A 23,513-nucleotide genomic window follows, 5' to 3' on the forward strand; every position below is an offset into this window, starting at 1 on the left:
GAGACTCGGGAGGTTGGACGGGCAGAGCTGTGCCATGTGTGCAGCTAACCCCCAGCTAGAGTTAAAACAGGTGTGGTATCACTCAGTTCAGCTTAGCAACACTGGATATTCATAACACCAGGTCTTTGTTGTAGCCAAAAGAGGTTTAAACTTACCTGGGACTCATGCATCCGTTCGGGTAGTTCTGTATTGTGATGAGTAAATTACCAAAGGGTCACTTGAAGGGAAATGCAGCTGGTGCAAAGTACAGAAAGCACATGACAACTAACAAAACACTCCATATTTATATGGAGGACACACTAACTTGACTTCTATGAAATAAGCCAACTCGTAAAATAGCATCGTTAAGATTATGTAATAAAAAGGAGCTTTAAAATGAGTTGATTGTATTACTACATTAGAAGCACAAACAAAGAAATAATGTAATATACAAGAAAATACAAAATAATAACCAGCCAACACCCTCTGGAGGCTGGCTCAATGTGGCAAAAACAGCAAAGGGTTCAAACTCACCAACCCAGAGCCTCTTTCTGTTAGCTGTGTGATAGGGATCCAGTTAGGTGACATCTCTGAGACTTCCTGTCTCAGCTGGTAAATGGGGATGGTAAGACCAACCCTGCACACCATGGTCGGGATTAGAAATGGTGTCAACGCCCAGAAGGCTCCTAGAGAGAAGACTGGACACTCGGCAGCTAAGATGATTAATTTAGAACTGCTTTTAGTTCTAAAGAGCAAATGTGAAAACCGAAGAACATAATAGTGGTATTATTGGTTTTTCTTGGATGATTCCTCATAGCCAATCTCATCATCTTGTAGAACTGAATTTCTATAATATCTAGGATCATAATACCGGGTTACGTAAGAAAATAGTTTTCTAATAATGAATTGCAATGCCAGCCAATGAGCTTCTGATTTGTCTGTGTCTTGCTGTACTCATCGGATAAACACAGAGCTTCCTCTCAGAGCCTAAGTGTGAGCATCCAGGTCTGGCACAGCGGTGAGCCTGGCACACTGGTTGGCTCCGTTGGGTGAGTGAGCCCAAGACCCCGCAGAGGCTCTGGGCCGAGAGGAGCAGGGTGTGGTAAGGACAGTGGGCTTCATGCCTCAGCAGCAGGATAAAAAGTAATGGGGCAGAATGGAAGCAACTCTACAGGATTGGCCCCTTATGGGTCAAATCATTCTGAAGGTCAGGCCTGCAGATAGAAAGGGAGGCTCTAAATCTGTGCAGGTGCGAAGAGCAGGAGAAAAGGAAGGTCCGGCAGCACCCCTGAAATGGCATATTTCATCCCATTCTACACCTGAGAGAGTTACTTTTTAATCCAAGACATACTTGGTATATAGTAAGAAGAGTAAGTTTCATGGCTGCAAACATTGCTCTTGTCACATAAAGATTAGACTTTGTTGGGAGACATGGTTACTGACCTTGAGTTTGTTAAGGAAAACGTCTTTCTTTGGTTCCATGGTTTTTACTGAGAATCCCCCGTGAGTGGCAGGCCCAGGCCAGCTACGAGGACTCAGGACATAGCCCTTAAACCTTCCAGGATCCCACAGTCTCATGGGAGAGACCAGAACCAAACTGTCCACTAACCCGTGTTCAAGGGGCACGGAAGAGGGGCAGCCGAGCCAGAAAAGTAGAGGTTGAGGGGCCACTTCCCTGACAGAAGGGTGATTAATGGGTTTTTGAACAAGCCTCCAGGAGCCTCAGTTTCCTTATCTGTAAGATGGAACACTAGAATGGATGCTCCTTACAGTTCTTCCCAACTAATATTCTAGAGTTTAAGAAAAAGCTTCGGAGCGAAGGACTCTGTTCTAAATATGCCAAACACAGGAAGGTAAGTCATCTTGACATATAATTATACAAGGCAGTCACTCCTACTTCAGGCTCAAGTGACTAGTACATCACATTACTGACTGACACACACACGCCTACATCCACATACATGCCCACGTGGACACACACACACACACGTCATAGCTTCACTGAGCTATCTCTCCATGCTTGGTAGGATTTGAATTGGAATTATGTTTGTATGCATACAATAATCCAGGTCCCATTTCATTAAAAAGAAATCTAACATTATCTTCAAAATTGGTAACTGAAGAATTTGCATGTAATTTAGGAAACTGTTGGCATCTGTCAATTGTTTGTGTGTCAATATATATTGACCAAATATGTATTTTTATGTCTAAGATGATACGAAAATAAACACACGCACCTTCACCATGATTGAATTGTTCTAGCTAACATTTCCCCATGTTTATTTGCATGTTTCATAATTTGAGTTTGTCACTTCTTTCCTTGTAAGACAATGGTTCACAAGAACAAATTATAATCCAGTAGAGTGCCGGGTACAACAATTGGCTAATGTACAATTAGGCATGTTTTAAAGTATACAGATGTATATTTTGTGTATGAAGCATTTGATCCTTAACTGTTACCCTTCACTCACTCACCCATGTACCGTTTTAATCCATAACCACAAATCGGAAGTCTGCTACTTGCCAGCTACTGGTTACTGCTCTAGATGCTGAAGAGTCACAAAATGGCTAAGAGAAAGCAGTTGACTTAACTATAATTTTAAAAAGTGTAAGTCTTTAAGATATTTTATATTTAGCTTTATTAGGAATGTATTTTTAAACTGAATGTATATCCTTAGAAATTATGCAGGGCTGACAGGTATAGACTTTTGGAGTATATTAAGGTAGAGTTTTGTTAATCTGGAAAAATCTCCCTGGAAATATATTATGATTTCTGTTTCATTTTAGTTTTATATTTGATAGACTTTAAGACATGTCTCTGTTTTGACTTCTAATCAGGGTGACTCCTCAATTTAGTGCTTACGTGTGCTTGGATTAATTGTTTTTCACTTTTCAAAATTAACTCAGACAAAGTCCGTATCACATGCTGATAAAAGCATTGTGAAGACATAGTTATTTCATAAATATTTCAAATATGTACTATTTGTATGACTTCAGTTCTTAAATTATGTACCTTTTTTCATCAGCTCTAATAAACAGGTCATCTACTAACTTCCAACAAAACAACCCTTTAACTCTAGAAATGAAAGTTTATTTTTCTATAAGCCTTAGAGACTTGGCCTGTCGACAATCACTGAGCTCTAGGACACCTTGGCCCTTTAGGATGGCCCATGTCCTCATGATTTCACAGTAGCTATGACATTGGGAGAGGCACTCAAGACCAGGAGTCAAGCTGGATCCGGTTAATCACCCATTTCAGAACTGCTAGGAAAACCTTAGCACTGGGGAGACTGAGTGCATTCCCCACGGTCACAGGCATGGCAGCCAGAGGAGGTGGTGGTGGGAGGACCCTCCAAGGGCCCCTCCGCAGCAGCTCCACCTCGGGGCCGGGACCCCAGGGCTCCCCATCCATCTGTTCCCGGTGCTCCTTCCTCAAAGGCACTTTGACACCAAGAGGAAAAGAACCCCGGGTTTCAATATCGAAGAGGACATCGGGAATTAGCATTAAAAAAAAATTCTAGGTTTGCACCTTGCTAAAGCAATTGCGTCTGTCACTGTATTCTAACAGCGATGAAGCATAGTGGGGGAATCTACCAGACAAACCCTCCCAGGAGGTGATTCACTCTCCCTGCTCTTTGTCCCCTACTCGGCATTGTTTGAAGGACGCAGCGATTGAACAGTCCCAGGTGGTGTGACTTTGTGCCCTGGAGAGTCTCTTTTTAGAAAGAGACTCCTGAGGAAGCTGTGGTACCACATGGTGTCCCATTTGCCTTTCAGATTACAGTCACATCGTGTGGTAAGGAGGGGGTTTGCCTCTGACAGAGGAACATGCTTGTATTTCCAGAACCTAAGTAGGGAACACACAGGGTGAGAGTCTGGGTCTGGCCTGGGCTCTCACTGAAGTATCTTTGCGACTGGAGATAAGTCATTAAATTCCTCTTATTTTAAAAATGCAACAGACGGATTGAGTGATTCTGAAGTTCTTGCACCCTGGTTTCCAAAGTCCTCCGAGCCCTGAGGGGAGATCAGCTCAGAAAGGATGGCTGGTGTCAACACAATTCAGAGGTTCAGATGTACTGAGTGTTATGCCCAGCCCCCACGAATTCCCCCAATGTAACAGGTCCAGAACGGAACTCTTAACTTCTACTCACAGCCTCTGTCCCCAAAGTCTTCTTCATGCAGTTTGGGAGCCCGTCCATCACGTTGCTCATGTCAGAAACGTGGGAGCTGTCCTCGATTACGCCCTTGCTCTCGGTCACCCATGTCAGCAAGTCTTTACGGCTTCTTCTCCACAAGACAGCTCAAATCATCTGTCCTTCATCAGTGCAATTAGTCCAAGCTACACCACCTCCCCATTGCCACGGCAGCCCCTAACAGTCAAATCTATGATCTGTTTAGGAACCAAACTTAAGATACAAATATGTTCCTGGCACCATCTTGGTTTGGAACCTGTCAGTGGTTTCCCATTGCACTTAAACATCAGACCCCTTGGGAGGATTAACAGGCTTTCCAATGACACAGCTCCTTTCTTTCCAATCTCTCTGTTCCATGCTGCCCTGTATCCCCTAAGCTCCAGTGAAGGTGTCTTGATTCAGTTCAATAAGCTTATCTCAGTTCTGTCACATGGTCTCTGCTAGTCCCTCCGCCTGAAACACTGTCCTCACACCTTTCTTGGCACCAACTCCTTCACCTGAAGCCTCAGCTTAACTGCCATTATCCCGGGAGAGGCATTTCTGAATCGCCATGCTGAGAATATACCCGTCATCGGCACCATTCCCTACCCACGGTTTGCTCCCCGACCAATATACTTTTTGCAACTTGCAACCGTGTTCTGTGTCCACTTGTTGGTTTTCTGTCGGCGTCGTCCCTCGACGACCACGTCCCATCCCTGCTGTGCTCCACCACCTGGTGCAGAGCGTGGCCGGAGTGCTCTGGTGAGACCAAGGGTACCTCTTTCTCCTGTTATGGTAGTGATGGCTCACTTGCCCAGAACAAGTGGGTTCGGGTGATAAAAAATGACTGGTTGGACCCCAAGTCACTCTGTTCCTCTCCTGCCCCCAACACTGATTCTATACAGCCTCATACAGCAATTATTTTGTGTGATTGTCTTGTTTTCCTTGTTAGATCAGAAAGTCCTTGAGAGTAGGCTCATGCCTTCATGATCTCTACACTGCACACGGGCTTAGTGTGCTCATCCAGACAGGGCAACGAGACTAAGAGCATGTTTGCTGACTGAATGGTGTTACTTCACAGTGTTTGCACCTCTTACGGGAATGTTAGAGTTGTCTGCCCTAAGATTCTCTTTTTAGGAAGCATGCCCCTTGTTAAGACCTATCATCCCATTACAACTGAACTCAATGGGCAGAGTTTTGAGATGCCCTTTAAATCCAAGCTTACACTGTAGAAACTTGAAGTGTGTCCTTTGTAGAACAAATCTCCCATGTTCAGGAGTTACCGCTATACTTCCCACCCCAGGGAACGGGATCTCCATCTGACCTAAGGCTGCAGCCAGGCCCTTGGACTCCTCTCTCCTTCTGCTTCCTCTCCATCACTTGCCTGCTTCCTTGATTACACAATGGTCATCAACGCCAACTCTCTGCATCTCCACTTGCCCATTCCTGTTCAGGTGCCATACTTACTTGTCTGGGTTCCTGTGGTGTGTCCTTGCTGTTCCTGCCACCAGCCACATCTCCTTCAGCTCAGTTTTTCATGCTGTGGTCATCAATCACATGCATGACCATGCTACCTGTCTGTCTCCATGTTTTCCAGTTGGCTCCCACAGCCTTCAGAGCAAAACTCAAGCTCCCCACACCTCCTGCAGGGTGGCTGGGGGCGAAGCCCAGCTCGCTCATTCCCAGGACATGGAAATCCTACTGAATCACAGCTCCCTGGTTCCTGCTAGTCTCGTGCCTTCTCTGGCCCCAGCACTCCCCCTACCCTCTCTTAGCTACCCTGTCCTCAGTTTAGAGCTGAGACTCAGGTATCACCATTTCTACCTCTCACCAGACCTGTCCTCATATGGGTCAGACGTGATTTTATGACCACAAGTATTGTGATGCTGGTCATCTCCCTGCCACCTGTACCAACACTGGACTGCAAAGTGCAAGCTCCTTGCTTTATGCCCTTACTCTTCCTTACGTCACAGTATCCAGAACAGCAACCGGCACACATCAGGTCGCCAATAAGGACTTCTGAATGTGCACATGACCCTGGGTACATGTTTCCTAATGCTGACACGTGGTGGTTGTGGAGCGTGGTGCACGATTCTCTCCCACAAGCACCGTGGCATCAATCTTGACATGACATCAATCATGACTCTATGATGAGAATTCCACATATGACCTTCCTAGGTTCTACAGACAAGCTCTCAGTAAATACATTATCAATTAGCCAGAATCTCCACTCCCTGACTTACAAAAAGGAGAGTTTACCATCGGAAGGAAGGTTTGAAATTGAGTTTATGAATGGGGGAAAATGTGAATTGTTAAGGAACAGCATGATGAATGATAAAGAACAGACAGGACTTTGGACCTCGGTGAGGTCCACCCCTGGAAACATCAGAGAGAGAGAGAGACCCCTGGGCAGCAACCGGATGTGTTCTAAGGAGAAATGTGATGCATCTGGGCCCGGAGCCCAGCTTCTGCAGGCCCGGGGGACTCTGTGTGCTCTTCCTGAGTCTGGAAATCACTGCGTGGCTGTTGTCTGGTCTCCCAGGATGTGAGGAAAAGCCCAGAAAGCTTTCCTGGCAGGATGACTGTAGATGTGGGAGCCTGAGAACCACTAACCAGTGCCGCCATTTTTAGCGTCCAGTGCTGAGGAGAGATGCATGCCAGGGTCCCTCCTCCCACTCCTTTAGCCCGGTTCCACTTTGGCCCGTACGTTCAGGGACCGGGGATCCACGCACGGGTAGCTGTCTGTCCCAGCCTCTAAAAACTGCGTGCTCTGGATCCTTGGGGAGCGAGTGACTTCCCATGAGTGCATACAGTTCATCCACCCAGCACGTCCTCAGGGACAAATGCTCGCTGGACCGTGGGATGGGAGGGCTGGATGGAGGAACAGCAGAGGCGAAGCCCTCCGGGGGACTCTTCAACACCGCGGGTCGCGCGTGTAGCCCATCCTCCCTTGGGTCAGCGTGCCTGGTGCAGGTGCCAGCTTCGCTGGACTCGGGGGCATCCCTCGGCCCAGAGCTGAGCTGTGTGTTTATAACACGAGGCTGTGCGTGTTCAGGCAGGAAAATGCATTAAAAGTGAGTTTGTTATTTACAAGTTCTGGAAGGGACTTGAAACACATTCTTACAGAGTCCCTTGGCCTCTTTTCAGAGAGAATTAGAAAGGTGTGATACTTATTTGGGGAAAATACTGATATTATTTTATTTTCTGTCAGTTCCTAAAGAGTGAATACTTTGGGGGTATTGGTTACTGGGGGGCAGGTATTTGCACCTGCAAAGTAACGGCATTTCCTTTGAGGTATGGACACCCTTCATTTTAGCCATCTCAGGCCAAAAGCTCTCAGCAACCGGCTGGTTTCTGCGGTGTTGGTAGCACCGTCGACGCTGAGCCTCTCCGCACAACCGGTGCATTTGGAAAGAGAAAAATGGGAACAGTGACACGAGACAAAAGGAGGAACAAGATAAATCATGGTGAAGAAGAACATGATTTCGACTGCCCTGCCTTCCCCGGAAAGATATGCTTGCCTGTAAAAATACGCTTATCTGCAAACACAGACTACTTGAGGTTTTATCCCATAAACATTTCACACCGTAGGTGAATATAAAAATATATTTCTCTTGCATAATAATTTTGTTGCTGTCTTTGTAATTAAATTAAAGCTCTGAAGAAAGGTGGGAATTAAGTTATGTGGCATAAATTTGCCATTAACGGAAGCTGATGCAGGCCGTGGCAGTGCCCGTTGTGGGTTTTGTCAGGAAGGCCAGGGGCCAGCACAAGGGGGCTCCATGGGGCAGGTGGGCAGAGCAGCGAGTGGGCTTCAAGCACCTGCAGGAGGAGCCTCTGCTCCGCGCCCTCTGCTCCGAGCCGCACCCAGACTGGCGCACAGCGCCCCGTCAGTTTAACAGGGCTGACTGTAAATTGGATAATGCTGCAGTTACTTTCAGTTTTCCAGATACTCTCGGGCTTTTACCAGATGTTTCCTTGAGCAAACACGAGAAAACGTCCACACAGCTGCTCACACATGCAGCAGAGTGTGGGGGGGTCACCCCCGCGGCGGGAGCCTGCAGGGCAGGGGCTGGGGCATGGGACGTGTGTCTCTGCTGACCGTGTCCTCCCCACGGATCCTCCGGGAAGGAGGCGACGTCTCCTTGCACCTGCACGGTGCCGCCCAGACGGTTTTCACCTGAGTCACCTGCAGCCCGTCCCGCCAACAACCGGCTTCCCGCTGCCGGAGCCGCCGCATGTGGGACCTCAGCGCCGGAAGAGTCTCTGACTTCTGCCGAGATGGCGCGGTGAGGTCATGTGCTCAGAAGGAAACACCTCTGGGCAGCTTCTCTCTGCTCCCGTCTCTTGCTAAATAACCTTCCACTATGTCAATCTCCCCTGCAGATTTCGTTTCCGTGACGGCAGCGCTGCATTTCTGCGTCCACTCTGAAGAACACTTACAGGGCAAACAATGTGAAATAACCTGCGTGATGCAGATGACGTTTAACGAAGCAATGAAAGGAATTTTGTGCCCAAAAGTGCAATGTTACGTATGTTACCTTTACTCACACTGACTCTTTTATTTCTTAGGAGCCCTGTTCTAATAGATTATCTATGATTATGGTAATTGCAGTGGGGATCCATCAGATTGCTTGTGATTTCTTGTCCATCATTAGCACTGGCAGAAATCGAGGGTCTGGGGGCTACGCACAGGCCTCTGCCCGGTTCCCGGCATGGGCGCCTCACCCGCCAGCACTGAGGTTGGTGCTTCTGTGAGCTTCCCCGAAGCGGCTGTGTGCCTTGAGCCTGTCCCTGCTCCTGTTGGAGGTCAGGGGCCCCTCCCTGCTCAGGGTCATCCCGCCAGCGTGCCTCCTTCACCCCACTGCGTCCTCCGCCCTCCGTCCTCACCCAGCGTCTTGTCCTGAAAGGTGAGGGCAGGCCCTCCGCCCTGCTCGCTCATGTCACCAGCACTAGGATGATGCTGTCCCTTCGTAGGCGCTCAGTCACATCTTCTGAACGAACGGATGCACGACATGGACACGGAACTATCCAACTATCCACATGGTAACTGAAGTGACTATCAATTTAAAAAACCATCTCTATTCAAAGGAATATAGGAATCGAACCACAGGAGAATTTGATTGATTACAGGGGAAGACATAATTTTCATCATTTTGGTTAACAGAAACTGATTCCATCAAACGGATCTTTTCTCTAAAAAAATGGAGTAATGAAGAAAAAAGCTCAGGGTGGTACCTTTCTTCACTGTCAGTTTAGGTAACTGAAGCGTTGGCTTCCTGCATCTAAGTGTTCAAGGTGCTGCTCCATGGTGTCTTCTCTGCTAACATACGTGCATCCGTCCTACTCAGATGCGGGTCCCTCCTGCGCATCACCATGTCGGGCACGTGCACACGGGTGTAGACGAGGGCCAGACGGGATGCCCTGTCCATACCCGTCTGTAATCACTATATACTTGAAGTCACAGTGAGAAGGGCTTGCTACGGCTGTCCGACACATTCGTGACTCGCCATCAGAAAGAGATGGACCTGAGGTGATCATGGGAAACTTTCATCAGCCGCTGTGCATACGCATCCTGACTCACACACACCGTCAGAAGACCCCCTCCCACCATCTCCTGACTCCCAGCCACAGGCACGCAAGGCTCTGGGAGTGCCACAGGGGGAGGGGCAGAGGGGACGCACTCGAAATACGTACTGGGCAGGCTTTGGGAGCTGCTGTCCCCCATTCAGACACAAGGAGGAATGAAGCCTGTGTTCAGGATCTCAGACGTCCTCCAGGGATGACGCCAGATCTCCTTCAAAGGCTGGCCTTGAGATTATTACTAGACCCACATTTAATCCAGCAGAGGAAGGGACGGCCAGTGAGCACCCGGCTGAGTCCGGCCTTCCTTCCCCTAAACCCAACCCTAGCTTCATAGACAGGCCAGCACTTTACAAAGGATTGGTATCTGTAGTCACTTTAAAAATAATTCAGTTCACAACAAGGACTCAGTGTTCCCAACCCTCTACCCCCTACCTCTATTTTGGGATGCGAGCCCTGTTATCACGGAGCAGAATGACATTCACAGCAGGTACAACTGACACATGGAAGCTTTGCTGGATCGGCTGCACTTATTGGATATCTGTACTTGCAACATGATGGCACAAGCAGGAGGTGTTCGAACATGTGAGTTCAGAACCCTGTTTACAGTCCATTTCCATGTAAATGAAGAGCACCAGCAGCTTAAGTGCAAGGCACGTGGTTATACGCCAAAGCCAGCCCCAAAGCCAGCCCCAGACGGAAGGAACAGAGCCTTGAGCAAGAGAACCGATAAAGAATAAAGGAAAACTGGTTTTCCCCCTCACCTACCCGCATGTAAGATTTATGCAAGCAACTCCCATTAGCACTAATGAGAGCTACGCATGTAAATCTCCCATGAAATGACAGAAGATTAGCCTCATCCATCACTGTGCACATATTACAGCTTCTGGCGCAGGCTCCTAGCAGGCAGGCCGCCTGGTGGCAACTGATTGCGCCCAAAAGTGCTTGGGCGGTGGCCTCAGGGGGCCGGGGGAGGTGCCCGCAGAGCAGTGCGGGGGCAAAGCACAGGCCTGCAAGTGCTGTGAACAATGCCAAGGCTGCCCTCCACGCCACGCCACCGACTGCTCGTGATGCCGAGTACGGGCAGAGGAAGACAGAGAGCCCCAACAGCACGTGGATGGCCCTCCCTGCCTCTCACGGTTTGACATGCCTTCCCAGAACCGCAGGTGATGTGTTGTAAATCAGTTCAACTGTCCCCCTTTCCCTGTCCCCTGCTCATACAGTGGCACTATGCACACATCGGAAATCAGATTGCCCCTTTCCCAGATAAGACCTGCTTTCTTGTCACAGCGCCTTTGCTCCTACTGGCGGACATCGTGTCTCTACTACTCTCACAATTTACTGAATTGTCAGGACCTCCAGGATCCCTTCTCCTTCCAGGAGCCTAGCCTGTCTCTGAGTTTGGCACGGACATTACCTGATGCACCCTTTTCCCAGGACTGCACCGCTGTCCACCTGGAACCGTTCGCAGAGCCCACCCAACCCCTGTGGGAGTTCCTCAGATCCTCCAGCTCGGCTATCTGGCAGCTCTTAGGGACCCTCTGCAGGTTCTGCACAGCGGCTCACGCACAGTCTCTCCATGAACATTTGGTGGACATGAACGCAGATGACTCTAAAGAGGAATACGTGTGTATTCTTCTTCCCCCACTGCTCTTCCTCCCCGAGTGGTCTACTGCCTTCCCCTGGGGGACCTCGTGCCTCCCTCCGCTGACGTCCGGCACAAGCATATGACTCTGCGTGTAAACATGCTTTCAGATACACTCGTGGTACCACTGTGCACTCAGTTTTGCACCCTGCAATTTTTCATTTCACAACACGTGTTGGGCTAAGTTTATATCAGCTCCTTTATTTAAAAAATTAATTCATACTGTTCTATTGCATAAATACAATGTAATTTATTTAATCAGACTTCTGGGGATGAACAGCTAACTTGCTTCCAAATTCCATTCTTACAAATAAGTCCACAATGTGCGTCATAAAAATATGCAACTCTCCTAAATGCTCGCACACATGCCACTTAATTAATTCAGGCCTCACCACAACCCTCCAAGGTACGCATTCGGTTCCTGACATACAGAAGAGGGAGCTGAGACCTGCAGAGCTCACAGAGCCGGTCCAGGTCCCGGAGCTGGCTGAGGGGCCCCTGCAGAGACCGTGCTCACTTGCTGCAGCTCTATGAACACAACGTCCCTCACGCATGTGACTTCCCTACACTGAGTCTCTAGAAGCAAAGTCGCTGGTATGAAGGGCACACCCCTTCCAAGCTTCAGTGAGACAGTGATATTGTGAATAACTGTTTGCAAGTCATACTCCCCAGAACTGCTGTGTGATTACTGCTGCCCGATAGGGACGTGGTGCCGTGACATCATAACTCCACCGTGAATTTATGGCGTTAATGAGGTTGAGCATCTTTCCCACGATGAAAACTGCTTGTGTCTTCTCTGAAATATCTTCCCATATCTGTGGTCCTTTCTCACCTAGTATTTTTTGTTAAATCTGGCATGCTAACAAGTCACTGTCCACCTGTTTCTGCTGTATTCTAATGGGTTGTTTCCGGTTTGTTTCTTTTGTTTATTAAGGCAACACTGACAGAATGCATGCACTCAAATTTCCATATTTTAAAAGTGAGTTTGCTGAGGGAAGGTTTATTCATTTCACTTCTGTATTATCTCGTAACACCCCTTTCACGACTGCAATGTGTCATTCATTATGCTTTAGCAAATACCGACTAATTTCCAACCATGAATTTTACACTGGATGTAAATTGCTCATGAAACCTACCAGTGAGTTAAGGGCTGACATGATTCTTACCTGGCCAAATCAGAATATGTCTACAAGGCTAATGAAGATGCACATGGGAGGGTAATTGTATTTCTTCCTAAAAAGAAAAAAAAGAAAAAGAGAAAGCACCCCTGGTGGCCATGCTAGAAACTCCCATGGAACGTGGCCACACGGCAAGTCCCCTCTGGGAGTTAGCAGACGGACTCCACCTCATTAAGTACATGCGGTAGGCTGTATAAAAGTTGGGATAGTGACTCGTTACAAGTTTCCAACATTTGGAGGGAAACTTAAAAGCTCAACACACTACTTCTTTATGATAACAAAAATTTAGCTGATTACATATAGAAGGAACTACTGACGTTAGCAGACAAGAGTTTTAATTATAAAAAGTTTAGATGGGAGATGTTACTAGTTCTTCAAGCAGAATGTGCTTCTCCAAACGTATTAATGGTAGATCTTTATAAATAAATGGTGCACAATGTTTGTGTCAAACAAAAATGAAGACCTTGGAAAAGGACATAAGGTATTATTAAGGAAGAGATACAAAAGTAGTAAACCAAGTTGGTATTTAACTTAAACCACCACCACAAAATCTCCCCCCAAGGCTCCAGGACACGCATTGCTTACCAGACACAGAGTTTCAGTGGATAATTATAGTTTTAGTTTCCACAGGGGTTTGCAAAGGGCCCTGCTGAGAGGTGTGGTTCTCTAAACTGCAGAGTGTGTCGGACCTCTGACTGTCAGCTCCCGTAAGGCACAGGCTACACACAAAATCAAATACTGTGCGCATGGCACCTGCTCCAGAGGTGTTTCTGCTTTTGGGTTTTTTTTTTTTTTTTGAGAAATTTGTGATGCACAGTCAATTATTCAAAACAATTGGTACTGGTGATCTCAGGGACAGTGTTAGAGTATTCCACTACTGACCTTTTGAGGTCAGGAACTGGTGTAGCAGCCTGAGGTTCCCCTGATGGACTGCTGTGCTCTCCTGACATCTTTGGGTTTGGAAGCTCCCTAGTCTACTCCCAGAGTAAAAAGCAGGAAAGGGCTTTCAAACTCTGAAGCTCATGTGTGGAAAAACTAAGTCACCCCAAGGCGTCATGGGCCTGTGGGGCCTTGAGGCACCATTGCCACCTCCCAAACTCACACACAATGGGCGAGGAGCGCGTGCACATGGAAGGTGGCCCACGTGTCTGACCTCCCTTCATGGCCCCGGGGCCCTCCAGTGCAGAGAGAAGCTCCAGTCTGGTGATCACCCGTCCCCCCAGGTGGACGCATGCTGTCTGAAGCCCTTTGTGATGCATGGCTGCCCCTAGATCTGAGTCCCTCAGTGATCTGCGGTCCCACATGACCTTACCTACTTCCCAACTTCGCTTCAATCAAAACGCCCACTGACTGAAGGTGATTGTTCTCTGCTGGGAAGAAAAAACTTCATGATTTGCAGTTTCTGTCACACTGCGGGGCAGGAAAGCAGGTATTAGCAGTTTGCATCCTACTTTCCAAGAGAGTAGTGGTCCATGACCTTGATACAAGTCATGAAAAAAGGAAATTTCTTCTGCTTCCTAAACTCAATTCCAGGAAAATCAAAGCTCGAGCACCTTCATTTATTTTTTCGCTATCCGGAAGATTTCATGACCTCACATTTAACAAATATTGTTAAAATGGAGAGTAACAGAAGTCATGAGAATTATCTCAGCAATATGAATGAATCACTATAAAAACAATCGGAAGAATGTCATGAGTTAGAGATGATCCTAAGGAAGCATGACTCAGATTATGTGGTTGTTTTCTGGGGAAGCGTGTCAGACGGTGGTGAATTGTGAGTTATATTAACAGTGTCCTGCCAGTGGGGCAAAACAGAGACATTGAGTGACAACCCAGCCCTTCTGCAAATTCTTGGTGTGTATGCTTATATATGCACACAGTGCATTATGTATACAAACAAATAATACATTGCAACTACATGTGGAAATAGACACAAGAATGAAAATGTGTAATGTCTGCATAGGCTTCGGGGGCAGGACAGAGAGAGTTCCCAGTAAAGAAGGCTGGCTGGAAAGTTAAAATACACACCTGCCCAGCTTTGGATCCTATCTGTGGCACTTACCAACTGCACCAGACTAGTGAACTCCTCTGCACATTAGTTTCCTCTAATATAAATGATGGGTAAGAATAGTAACAATTTCACAGCCTGTCCTGAGGACTGAGGTGGGGATGCTGAGCAGCACTTTGAGAACCAGCTAGCACACAGCGGATACTTAGTAAATATTTAGCGGCATGTCATCAAGTGCACTTTACATTGTTTTCAGGTAAACCATCTCCTTTGATTTAACCCTTTATCCGTATTCTACAGAAAGAGGATTTGACACGATTTGCCCAAAGGCATACAAATGGTTATCGGCAGTGCTAGGATGAAACCTAATGGTATTTGTTAGTTGTTTTAAAGAAATTCATTTGAATGGGTCAAAGAACACAGATTTATAAAGTTTGAACTATTTCAGCAGATTCCTCCTTCTGGACGCACAATACGCTTTTCTTTTAAAATAGTCGCCATTCAGAACACAATTCAGGACATTTTTTGGGAAACAGATATTGATTTTATTTTAAGTAAAGTCTTTAGCATGGAAATTGGATGCAGAGTGTGATTTTCTCTTTGGGCTCTGGCTCAGAGGAAATTGGATTTCCTAGAGCAGCAGCTGCAGAGAAGGCACAGGTGTCCATGGCTCAGCAATCACAGTGGCTAATTGGGACACACGAGGACAAAAAAATTGCCCTGAATCTGAATCTTGTTCTATGGCACTTTTATTTTTCCCATAAGAGCAAGCCCCAAAGTCCTTCTTCCCTGGGGATGCTAAAGGAGGCTAGCGGCCTGGACAGGACATACGGCATGTGGAGGACAGTGTTAGAATCCCAGGTAAAGGGAGAAGAGTCGCTGCTCAGCAAAGGCGGTTGGTACCAGGGGCTCTTCCCCTGGAGTCTTTCCGACTTTGAGTTGTAATGTAAAGAGTAGGATCAACAAAAGAACAATATCCCGAGAATCTACAGTTCAAACAGCTGCACAGCATCAGCTGGACAGTCGAGTCCAGTAATGTTGGTGCTGAAGGCAGAAAGAGTGGTGGGCAGATGAGAGACAGTGGTGACCAGTCTCTAGGGCTGAGAGCAGTTAGACAGACCCTTGGGGTGGCCCACTCTATTCCCTCCATCTGAAGGGGAAAGGACAGACATAACACCCTCTCTCCTGTGGACTACAGAAATCATACAGCACGCAGCCTTGTTTTATGAACACCAAACCCAAGTCACCAGGAACGAAGCTCTTTGTCCTAATATGTTGCCGGACAGGCCACGTCACAAGAATCTGTGCCTTGATCCCATCTCTGAGCTTTGTATTTTCCCCGATGAGTAAACTCACTCCTATATTTATCCATTTATTGGGCTAACCTTTGAAGACCCAGGTCTGGGGTCACCTCCTCTACAAAGACACCCTTGGCCTCCCGAATCAGAGTTAAAGTCTCTCCTGTGCCTCCTGAATCATCTCATCTAGACCTCTGTTGACTCGATGGGAAGTGACCGAGTGCCTCATGGGGGCCGGGGCGTGCGCTCGGCTCCGGAGTAGAGAAGGAAACGAGGCGCGCATTTGGTTCTGAGGAAGGGCCGTTGGGTCTGGTCTCATAGACCTCACCAAGCCTTACGGGTGTTCAATTTCTGAACTCTTTGAGGACAATGGCCATGTTTCATTCATTTTTATGCCTCCCGAGACTACAGGAATTCCCAACACAAATTAAGTACTCAACAGAGTTAAAAATGAGCAACTGATGAGAAAACTGGTTCACACACATTTGTTCCTTGGTTCCTGTGACAGGAAAGTTTATTCTAAGCGAAGCCTTCTGAGTAATTTCTTTGTCATATCCTATTCTAATGCTAACTTCTCAGTATTTTCATTCAGCTTGAAAAGAGGCTTGGATTAAACACTGAAGTGTAAAGGCTACTTGGAACTAGTGATTTCTGTTAAATCTGGATTTCTTACCAAAATTCCCTTCTATTCCCTGGTAGATCAGGTACCGTCTTGGCCACTTAATCCTGCCATCCTAGGATGGTCACCTACGATCTCTAATCTTTCCTTTATTGGCCTTTCCTTAAAATAGGGAGATTCATCACTTAGACTGTGGAGTTTGGGAGGAGTTCAGGCCTTGCCCAGTGCTGATGCTCAGCTAGGGCTCAATCCTTGAGAGATGTCATTATATCAACACTGACACATGGGGTGAAAGTGACACCAAATCATACAGTACCTCTCCTGTCATTAATATCGACGTGGTCTGGGGCGATGCTGCACTATTATCTAAGTTTCTGTGTCTATTATGGTCTTATTATGAACAGAGAACTACTGAATGCCAGATACGCTTACCCTCGATGGCCGATTATGTGGAAATTTCTATGACATCGATGGCTTTCTACCATGAAATAACTGCTGAAGAATAAAATCCTTCAAAATGTTGTGTTTTAATAAATTAAACAGAACTGTATCTTCATCCTCAGTGAACATTTTAGAAAACTTTGTATTTAACATTCTTACACAATTGCTCATTGCTCACCTGACCAGCCTCCAAAAAACCAATAATAAAATCTGAATTTTTTTTCAAATTTGGAAAAAAGAATTTTTTAAGGCAATGGTACATGCCTAAATGGGATATGGAAATTCACTACTGTAAAGTATGAAAACCCCTATTTCTGTCTGATTAAGAAACTTAGCCATGTGATCTACAGATTCAGTGCAATCCCTATCAAAACCCCAATATCCTTTTTTGCAGGAATAGCAGGGTCCATCCTAAAATTCATATGGAATCTGAAGGGACTCCCAAATAGCCAAACAATCTTGAAAAAGAAGAACAAATCCAAGGTTTCATAATTTTTGATTTCAAAACTTACTACAAAACTACAGTAACCAAATCTGATGCTGGCAAAAAGACAGACACATAGAAATAGAAATGAATAGAGAGCCCAGAAATAACTCCCCCCATATATGGCTAAATGATTTGACAAGGGAGCCAAGACCACTCAATGGGGAGGGGATGGTCTTTTCAACAAGTGGTGCTGGGACAACTGGCTATCCACACGTGAAAGAGTGAAGTTGACCTTTAACTTACAGCACACACAAAAATTAACTCAAAACGGAACACAGGCCGAAACAGAAGAACTAAAGCTACAAAACCGTTAGAAGAACATATAGAGAAGAACCTTTATGACATTGGATTGTGCACTGATTTCTCAGCCATGACCCGAGAGCACAGGGGACAGAGGGACATATGAATGAACACCGAGCATGTGAGCAGGTGCTCAACATCCCTAATCATCAGAGAAATGGAAATGAAAACCACAGTGAGGTACCGCTTCCCATCCATCACAATGGCTATTAAACAAACAAAAACCCCAGAAAACAGAAAATAACAGGTGTTGGTGAGGCTGTAGAGCAATGGGGCTCCTGTGCCCTGTGGGTGGGAATGTAAAATGGTGCAGACAGTGTGGAAACCAGTAGGATGGTTTCTCAGAAAATTAAAAATAGAACTACCATATGATCTGGCAAACTCCACTTCTGGGTATCTACCCAGGAGAACTGAGAGCAGGGACTCAGATCCTTGCACATCCTTCTTAGCGGATTGTTCACAATGGCCAAAAGATGGAAGCAACCTACGTATCCTTCTATAGATGAACAGATAACAAATTGTGGTCTGTCCAGACAATGGAATATTATTCAGCCTTAAAAAGGAAGAAAGTCCTGACACCTGCTACACCATGGATGGACCTCGAGGACGTTGTGCTCCGTGGAATAAGCCAGACATGAAAAGACAAATGCTGTACAATTCCACTTGAACAGAGTGCCTGCAATAGTCAAGTTCACAGGGATGCGAAGTGGCTGGCGGGCACCAGGGGTGGGGGGAAGGGCTGGGGAGCGATGCCCAACGGACAGAGAGTTCCAGTTGGGGAGATGAGAGCATTCTGGAGATGGGTGTGCTGACAGCTACACAGCTGTGGAAATGTATTTAATGCCTCTGAACTGTATACTTAAAAATGGATGAAATGGTATCTTTTATGTTATTTGTTTTTCACCACAATTTTAAAAAATGCTTAAATAGGAAATTTAGCCATAATCTAAAGTTTTGCAAGGAGCATGGCTCTCGAGGTCCATAGCGGCACCCAAGGAGTTCTACCAACCAGGATCAACAGCAAACTATAAAGGCCGTGGGCAATGCAACTTAGGCCCTAATTAAAGACGTGCTCAATTTATTTAAAGATAAAATGTCTCCAAACAGAACTAATAGTGGAAATACGGATCTGATTTTGAAGAGCTTCACACCAAGGAGTTTCTGTACAACCGCCAAAGGGTGAACAGACCTATTAATGTGGCTATGAAATTATTCTGGGGATAATGTTGTAGCTGAATAATAGAAGACTAGAGTCTGTGTTTAGTAACAGATTATAAATTCTGACTTTATACTGAGCTTGTTTATTAAAATTAAGGGACACTGTGGCCTTTATTAAAAAAACACCTTGCATTTAAAACCTATCTTTATGCTTTTTCAAAGTAAGATTTTTCAAGGTAAATATGTAAAACAGTTGTCTGCACGTAAAGCCTAAAATATGACACAGAATTGTTACCTTTATGCGGCTCCTTGGACAGCCGTATGTCTGTGGGGCCGAGCAGAACCTTTCTTGACCGGGTGTTGTTGATAATTTCAGAGACACAGTTGATTGGGATCGATAACTACATTTTTTCCCCCTTCCAGATGTAGTCACTCTAGGGAAGAATAAAAAGGCGGAGGAATGAGGTTAACATATATAATGAAAGAAAAATTCTGCGTAAAAAGGGATGTGGTTCTCGGGGAGGTTTGCTCGCTTTCGACGCGCTTGCACGAGGGGGGGGAGACCGGGCCAAATGCGCAGGCGCAGAACACGCCGCGGGTGAGGCGTGGACGTAAAACCACCTGCTGCCACACCCCGCTAATTCTTGATGGATGATTCACAACAGAGAAGTCCCTTAGAAAACCAGACTACAGTTTGTGATGTGAAAACGACACAAAACTGTAGGCAAATTCTTATAAAACTCAGTGTGAGAGTTGTTTTGTGATTGCGTCCGCAAAGTGTGGAGACAGTAGGGATGGTTTCGGGGCTAATTGCAGAGCCTGTGTGCTGTGTCTGAACGTGCTCGCCGCTCGTGTCATCAGCGGACTGCCGCGTGTGTGCTTATGTTTGCCCTTTTCCAAAAGACCTACATAAGCGGCAGTCCTTCCATAGAGAAGATCTTACAAGAGCATGCTATTTGCTAATTAAAAAAGAGAACAAAAGGCAAGTTTAAGTCATAATTTAAATTTTGTATTTGCTATAACTATAAAGCTACCCCCAAATATAGTGTTTATAATGGGCTTTATGCCCAATCTAGGGTCAGTATTTAGAGCTACTCTGACTAAGTTCTGAGACGCTGCTTACTAAACTGGCTAAGAATGGGTTGGATGGTATTCAGTAGAGCGGTTTTATGAAAATGCATGTTTTTTCTCACAAATGAAGAATGTCAAATAGACAAATTTAAATAAATCTTATAAATGGACCAACATAAAGCAAAACAATTAGGTGGTTGAAAATGCATGAATAGGGTAGGACGTTAATGACCAAAGTCACTCCATCCAATGTATTGCTAGCACTTTGTTTAAAAATCACATTTTGATAAAATATCATTAAATTAATTTACACAATGTCCTACTCTTCTGGGGATCCCAGAAATTCGCCTATATCACTTGAAGCGCCCCCTGTTCCACCACCATTTCGAGGACCCCTCAAGTTCATTGAAGGTCACAGGGAGAGAGACCTGGAGAGCATCGTGTCTAGGGAAGTCTGAGGGCACATACAACCGAAAACAGTTGGGGCAAGGGCAGGTTTTTCCCTAAAGTGACAGGCGTCTACAAAATAGTTTTGTGGACAAAGTGGCGGGTTTTACTTGGCTCGCGTTGCATCCTCCGTGAACACATTCATGAATCAGGGCGTTGAAATTCCTTCTGTTTGCTCACACGGAACTCCACGCACCCTCCCCCCAACCTTCCTCTGAGGCATCCTGCAGGCGCCCCCCCTCCGTCCTCCCATCCCTGCTGGACGGGGCAGCCGGCGCCTTTCCTGGTCCCCCGGGGCTCACACAGCACCAGACACCCGCCCCGGTCAGAAGAAAGAGATGCCCCGGCTGTTTGTGTTCTCACTGAGTCCTCACCAGACGTGGATTAAAAAGTCGCTGGTGAGTGGATTATCGGCTAAACACCCTTGAAGGGTATTTGAAGCTTCTTACTAAATGAATATAAATATTCCGATTTAAGACAACTGATATGTAAAACAGAAATTTCTTCTTAAAAAGAGAATTTAGAAAATAGAATGGAATGAGCTGAAATGCCTGTTCTTTGAACAGCAGACCTTTCACTATATAAGAACTCCCAGAACGATCCACTAACGAGTGACTTCCCTTAGTGACACGATCTTATAGGGCGTCACCTTTTCCCAATTATTCAGGGGCAGTAGGATGGATTATGTACCTTCGGTTCCTGCCGCTCAGTTTCCTGTCACGTATGCTGCTTGTGATCATTTATAATGGAATTCCCAAGATGAGCTCTTAAGTGGAGTGTTTAGTAGAAAGCTTATAGCTGCAAAACACAAGGAACACCAGCCAGGTGGGGCTCTCCAGACACTCAGCCACACTCTGTCCTCAACCAGAGCTGCACTGGCCGTTTCCCCTCATCCACTGTCCCTCACATGAGAATCTATGGGGCTTTCTTCATGGCATTTGTCATTATGTGAAATTATACATTTTTTCTTCGCTCTTGTTTGAGACAATTGCAGATTCACATGCTGCTGGAAGAAATAATGTACAGACCCCCTGCACACTTAACCCACGTCCCCCAATGACAGCATCCTGGAAAACTGTAAGACATGACCACAAGCGGGACATTGCAGCTGATTCGTTCCACTGGTCTTGGACACGACGCCCTTCCCCCAAGGGTCCCTCATGCAGCCCTTTAGAATTACACCCACTTCCACCTGCAATCCTCATCTGTCATCCTGTCATGTCAAGAACATCTATAACCTTTAGGGCTTGGCTTTTTTCACTGAGCCTAATTCTCTGGAACCTCATCCAGGCTGTTAGGGTAGGGCCCATGGTATGGACGGGCCAGTGCCCAACCGTTCACCTGCTGAAGGACGTCAGGGCTGTTTGCAATCTTGGGCTACCATGAATGCAGCTGCTGTAAACCCTTGCGTACAGACTTTGGTGCGAATACAAATTCCCACTTCCCTGGGATGAATGCTCAGAGGACAATTGCTGGGTCCTGTGGTAATTGCATGTTTAGTTTTATTTTTCAAAGAAACTGCCCATGTGTTTTCCATGATAGCCCAGCCATTTTACATTCCTACAGTCGATGTGTGAGGATCCCGCCTCTCTGCCTCCTCATCAAATTTGCTCTTGTCACTCCTTTTTCTTCCAGCCATTCTGACGGGTGTGCGGTGGTCTCCCTGTGGCTCCGGTCTGCGTTTCCCTGACGGCTGACGATGCTGAATGTCTTCTTATTGGATGTCTCTGTATCTTCTCGGTGAAACGTCTGTTCATGTCTGACCATGTCTTTCGCCCATTTTCTAACTGGATTTTTTTAATGTTCAATTTGAGAGTTCATTGAATGTTCTAGATACTAGTCCTTTGTTGAATATGTGGTTTTCAAATACTTTCCCCAATCTGTTGCTTGTCACCTCATTGTCCTGACGGGATATCTTGTAGAGCAGAAGCATCCATCTTAATGAAGTCCAAGTTACCAATTTCCCCAAATGGATCATATGTTCATTTCTTCACACATTTATTGTCTGTCTTCTCCTGCTGCAAAATGACACTCCACATGGCAGAGACTTTGCTATCCACTTATGTCCCAAAAGTTTAGAACTGTGCCTGGCACACAGACATACATGGAATGAACTGAAAAAACAAATGGAAACTAGGTAGGAATTACTTTAAGTAAGTTCTTTTTCTAACACTGGGAAATAATAATAGTAAATAAATATCATATGTATATTCTGCAAACCACCCTCAAGCACATTCTTATCATGGGATGTTCATAAGCTCCTGTGGGGAAGACAGGTCAGATGTCATTCTGCTGTCTCAGCGATCACAGAGATTGTTGAAGGCACGTGGTCTATAAAGCCCGAGTTTGTTTTCCTGCAGGAAGTTGCCCTGCAGTGTTCCCGTGACATTAGTGTGACCACAGATGAAGAGGAGGCACTCACTCGTACAGAGGTAACAAAACTATAGATATTACAACCTCTGAGGGAAATATGAATTAAAACCCAGACGAGCTTCATCACAAGCTCTATACACACGTGGACTATTGTGCCGCCGCTGGTGTTTAAGGGCAGTGGGGATCCGCCTAATCTTAGTGGGAGAGCCGTTCTGCTCAGATCGGAGCTGTCCCTGCACTCTGGAGCCACCCCGCTGCTCTGAACTTCAGACACGCAGAACCCGGCTTCTCACAGTGAGCCGGGCACCGGAAGGAGATGAAATGGCCTTTTACATAATTGCTTTGTTGCTCCCAGTGGACTTTTCATGAAAGCATCCCATATCATGTCCCAAGGCCAGCCATGTCACGGGCACCCACAGTAAATCACCCTGAACGGTCTTACTTCCAGTTGGTGTAAATGGCGAGAACCTTCTAGAGCCACCAGCTCCCTGCTCAGTGCTGGAGGCACTTAATTCCTGCTCAAGGTGCGAAGTGTGGGCTATGGATGCCACAGATGCTCCCCAGCAGATGGCCCACACCAGAAAGAACCCAGTCTGCTGCTCATCAGGGGCACTTCTGGGTTGATGACACACATCTACTGAAAAGTCTCTTTCTCAGAATTCCTAATAATTCTTTCTTCTTAGGCTCTTCACCCTTCAGAATCATAGTTAAAAAAAAGAAAAAGAAAACAGCTCGAGTGCGCAGAAAGTAACAC

At 46.2% G+C, this 23,513-nt stretch overlaps 1 protein-coding gene across 17 annotated transcripts in view; it reads right to left on the bottom strand.

Annotated features, from left to right (window-relative positions):
• Nucleotides 1-23,513, bottom strand: part of MYT1L (myelin transcription factor 1 like) — a 418,463-nt gene that overhangs the window by 169,825 nt on the left and 225,125 nt on the right. For all 17 annotated transcript variants that reach the window (XM_073896929.1, XM_073896930.1, XM_073896934.1 and 14 more), the window contains one exon: nt 19,164-19,302. The gene's annotated coding sequence lies outside the window, so the exon portion shown is untranslated. The remainder of the gene's footprint in view (nt 1-19,163; nt 19,303-23,513) is intronic.

The sequence above is a fragment of the Callorhinus ursinus genome, unplaced genomic scaffold (assembly GCF_003265705.2).
Source record: "Callorhinus ursinus isolate GAN/ISIS: 27379988/994484 unplaced genomic scaffold, GSC_fseal_2.0 scaffold10, whole genome shotgun sequence".
In the NCBI taxonomy this organism is placed as follows: Eukaryota; Metazoa; Chordata; class Mammalia; order Carnivora; family Otariidae; genus Callorhinus; species Callorhinus ursinus.